General features: G+C 37.8%; 1 protein-coding gene and 1 long non-coding RNA gene across 7 annotated transcripts in view; one reads left to right on the forward strand and one right to left on the reverse strand.

Moving 5' to 3' along the window:
• Positions 1-5000, reverse strand: part of slc2a9l2 (solute carrier family 2 member 9, like 2) — a 29692-nt gene that overhangs the window by 21024 nt on the left and 3668 nt on the right. Inside the window, exon 1 of one of the 5 annotated variants that reach the window (XM_073922392.1) lies at positions 3459-3651. The exons of 3 other annotated variants lie outside the window; for them this stretch is intronic. The gene's annotated coding sequence lies outside the window, so the exon portion shown is untranslated. Of the gene's footprint in view, positions 1-1946; positions 1994-3458; positions 3652-5000 lie in introns of those variants that run through there. One more of the 5 variants, XM_073922396.1, reaches the window with a different exon arrangement.
• The window catches only part of LOC141377644 (uncharacterized), a 5791-nt gene continuing 4925 nt past the window's right edge, over positions 4135-5000 (forward strand). Inside the window, exon 1 of one of the 2 annotated variants that reach the window (XR_012390105.1) lies at positions 4135-4683. This is a non-coding gene — a long non-coding RNA (uncharacterized lncRNA). The remainder of the gene's footprint in view (positions 4684-5000) is intronic. The other variant, XR_012390106.1, reaches the window with a different exon arrangement.

Here is a 5000-nt window from a genome sequence, read left to right on the forward strand (position 1 = left end):
CCCTATTGCATATGATGCACAGAATATTATTGCGATATCAATGATTTTCTCTATTCTGCTCTGGATGTAAAGGTGTGTTTTTCTGTGGGAGAATCGTGAACATGAGACGGTGTGTGTGTGTGTGTGTATGTTTCTAACAGACACACAGTGACCCCTGCTGGACGACACACTGCAGTAAACCCTCATGCTTTACATTACTGACCACACACACACACACACACACCTCAACACACACTCTTACTACAGGAATATAATTACTAGAGATATTATAATAGACACTAATAGCAGATATTTAACCCTGTTTTAAGCATAAACTCATAATTAATAATATTTCTGAATTCACATTTCTAATCATGACAGTGTTAATAACTCATCTCTGATATCTGATGTGTTTCCTCTTCTCCATGATGACAGCACATGATATTAGACTAGATCTTCTTCAAGACACTAGTGTTCAGCTTAAATGTAAAGGCTTCACTAGGGTAATTAGGGTAAAGTTAGGGTAATTAGGCAAGTCATTGTATAACAGTGGTTTGTTCTGGAGACAATCCAACACTAATATTGCTGAAGGGGCCAATAATATTGAGCTTAACATGGTGTTTAACGCTATTAATAACTGCTTTTATTCTAGCTCAAATAAATTAAATCAGACTTTCTCCAGATGAACAAACATTAGAGGAAACACTGAAAACAACTGCTGAACCTTCAACATCATCAATATTAGAAAAAGAAAAAACATACTAATAATTTTGACTTCTGTGTAATTAGTGGAAAACACTGCAATACATCTACATTTATCTACAGTGATTTACAGAAACCCTTCTGATCATAAACACAACTGCTGTGAGTTTAGATTATTCATCTAACAGAACAGGATTTATTGATATGATGCGGTTGAGTGTTTGATTTGTGTCTGTCATGTAATATCCACTGAAGGTGAAACTGACCATCGATGGATTTGCTCTTCAGTGTTTGGACTCTCAGTAATGATGTTAAAGCACACTGAACTGAGCTGAGCTGAGCTGAACTGAGCTGAGCTGAACTTAAACACTATAATACTGAACTCCTCTGTTACAGTTTCTATGACCATTTATGTGAAGCTGCTTTGACACAATCTACATTGTAAATGAGCTTTACAAATAAAGCTGAATTGGAAAGTTATGAACATTTACTGTATGATTGGTTTATGAACGCCATGCCTACATCTTGACAGCCAATCAGCAGCCAGTACACTGACACTCTCCCAGTTTCATTCATATGTTTGTTTTTGATAAGAATATACTGATATAAAGCATGAATGATTCAGAGCAGAGATATACACGTTGATGATTTTTTAAAGTCATGTATACAGCACACCGTCACTTATGATGGCAAAATAAACTCAACTTTAATATATATACCCAAAGAGTCTTGATCCAGTGGACTGACTGCTGATGTTTGCTGACTGTGCGATAATCAGAGAAATCAGTATCATTATCGTTATTATTAGTGTGTAAATATTGTCATAGCAGCTGTCGCAATTATTCTTGCTTGATTGCAGTTCATTACACGATGTACGCTGTATCAGTCTTATCTGACATTATCAAGATGATGCATTTGTTCTGACTGTTTTCTCATTTTTTTATTACATAATATAATGAGACCAACTCAGAGTTCAGTTGTGCCAAATGCATCATCATTATAATGTCAGATCACTCTGATTAAAGGGGTTTTCTCCTTGTCAAATATTTCTAAAGTGACTTTTAATAAATAAATTAAAAAGTCACAGTGTTTCCTCTAATGTTTCCTCTTCTGGAGAAAGACTAATTTGTTTTATTTGGGAAGATTATTTTTTATTTTATTTTATTTATTTATTTATTTTATTTCACTGGACTGCAGGTCAGAGAGGAAATCTCAGCATCGTACAACAACACAATTCCCATCATGTGCTGTAATCGAGCTTGTACATGTTGTGAAGATATAGACACTGTCCTGTAGGAATCTCTGTATTTATGACATCTGTAGCGGTGTTATTCGCCTGCTCTGCTGAACAGCTTGTTCTGTTTCTCAGTGTCAGCTCAGGGTTTACACACGACCAAGAGATCTGTCTGACAGCATGAGCGGGATTTCAGCTGACATGGTCGTCATTTTCTCAGTTTATAAATAAAAATGACACAAAATGCACATCATTTACCATCAGTCCAATAGGAGACTGCTGTCAGTTCTGAAATTATCAAACAATAATCAATAATTAGTTTGTTAGCATGCCAAAAATGAATTATTGCATTTAAAATAAATTTAGATTTGACACAATATATATGTGTGTGTGTGTGTGTGTGTGTGTGTGTGTGCTGTGTATATTTGTTGTGAATATATAAATACACACAGGCGTGCACACCATTCTGAACATAATAGTTTGTTCTGGAGACAATCCAAAACATATATTGCTGAAGGGGCTAATAATATTGACTTAACATGGGTTTAAAACCATAAAAAACTGCTTTCACTCTAGCCAAAATATTATAAGAAATACTGTGGAAATTTCCTTGCTCTGTTAAGCGTCATTTAGGAAATAAAAAAACAAAAAACAAAGAGGTGCCAATAATTCTGACTTTAACTGTATATATATACACACACACATAACACACACATGTCAAGACATACTTTGACTTTGGATGCGATCAATCCAAAACTATTTGAACTTCAGTTACAGAATGGATAAAAACTAATAATCCACATCACACACACACACACACACTCACACTCACACACACACTCACACAAAGACTTTGACACTGGAAAACACACACTCTTGTTTTTCCGCACATCAACACTGTTTTCTTCAAAGAATCAATCCTATGGCCTCGACCAGTTCAGTGTGGACACACACACACACACGTTTCTACAGTACCGAGCCCTCACAGAACATGCTGCAGTTCTACATTTTCAAAATTCTCCATTCTGTCTGATTTATGAGCATGTTTACCTGTTTATCATGTTTACCTCATGGAGAACTCAATCTGAGTCCCTATGAGTCTGTGTGCATTCAGGTTTAAGTCTTCACTGGGCTATATAAACAAGCACACACACACACACACACACACACACACACACACATCCAGATTCAATGCTGATCATTAAAGTATGAGCAAATCACTGTGGATCATGTTATTCACTGATCATGATCATGTCAAAATGCCAAACTACACACACACACACACACACACACACACACATGCAAACTAACACACACTCACACACACACTTGAACACAGTAACACAAAGCAAGTAAGCTATTAATACTACATGAGTTTTAAATCTTCATCAGTAATCAGCAGAAGCTCCAGACACTGAAAACATGCCAACCTGACCGTAAAACAGCAAAAAGTGAAACACACACACACACACACACAGCGCTGAATCTGCCAGACCCAATGATTAACATGATCTCCTTTACCGCGGTACAGAGAGACACAAACCTGCTGCTGCTGCTCTGATTGGCCAGATCACTGCGCTGCTCCAGGCTGATCTGCAGTCAGCGGACTCATGATCGAGAATGAGGAGCGGACACACAGCGAACACACTCATAAACACACACACACTCATGAACACACACCTTTGCTCATAAACACACTCTTATACCTCACACACTCATGTACTCCAACACACTCCCCGTGTGTGTGTGTGTGTGTGTGTGTGTGTGTGTGTTTAGTTTTCAGGTCAAAGTTCAACTAAAGCTTGAGTGGCGGCTCATCGTGTTTCAAGACCTGCTGTGTGTGAACCTGAGATGGGGAGGCGCTGCACACACACACACACACACACACACACACACACACACACACACACACACAACTGTAGAATCACCACAACAGATCAATTACTGTAGTTGTTGTGTTACCATAGCAACTGTAGAATCACCACATATACTAATATATTCAATACTAATGATAGTAAAAACAATACTGTGGTGGGATCATTAATTAAAGAATTATTTTATAATTATTTACAGTAATGACTACACTGTTAGACCTAAAACTATTAGAAGCGTCGGGCTTTCAACTGTCAAACAACTCGGAAGGCAAGGCTATCTGTAGTGGAGATTTAAAAGGTCATCATACATTATGGGATAACTGTAATGTGAATGGAGAGATCACAGAAGAAGAACGAACAGGGAAAATGTAGCATGTGTCAGTGTTATGAATGAGAAGGAGCAAGCGGGGGACTTTAGGCTCGTTTCAGAGTCAGTCGCTGGTGTGTGTGTGTGTGAGGTTGAGAGAGAAATCTCCACAGGGAGCCAGCAGCAGCCGATATTTGCTGAATTAGGCTCAAAAGAGGAATTTAATGAAATCAACAAAGCAGAGGGATGGATTCTCAATAAAGCAGACGCGGTTAAATATAGTGAGGTAACTGCAGCAATAATGGAGGAGATCAATGCTAATGAAGACACAGAGGAGGTAAATCAGTGTATAAGAGCAGTCGATCACAGGAGCACGAGGAAAACAGCCTTCAGTGACGGACAGATGAAGAGGAGGAGTAATTAAAGACAGAAACACAGAGCATTTACACCACTCTTCATCTGCAAGACTTCATTAGCTGGAGAAAGACATCAGCCTGGGTAGAAGAAGAGTTAAAACAGCAGAAAGAGAAGATTGGAGAAGGTTCTGCAGAACAGCGGCTGGAGGACGGATGCGCATAAGGTTTGAGGTATGGTGAGGAGAATTATTGGCATTAGAGAGAATATATTCAGTCAACATTAAAGAGCATCTATATGCAACAATCACTTTAATAAAATACATTCAGTCTCCATTTGCAGCGCTGAAATGGTACTTTTCTGCATCCCTAAAATAAAAAAGGTGATTTATTGCACTCTCTGTGATATGAATATTGCATATACTATTATCACATTAATGATGTTTGTCCATATATTTTTTGCAGCCTAACACAAACACATTAAACCACTATTGTAAACACTGAGACAGAGCTGATGAAGTGTGTGTTCTGCATGTAATATCTTAATTTAA

This window comes from Danio rerio, chromosome 14 (genome assembly GCF_049306965.1).
Source record: "Danio rerio strain Tuebingen ecotype United States chromosome 14, GRCz12tu, whole genome shotgun sequence".
Lineage (NCBI taxonomy): Eukaryota > Metazoa > Chordata > Actinopteri > Cypriniformes > Danionidae > Danio > Danio rerio.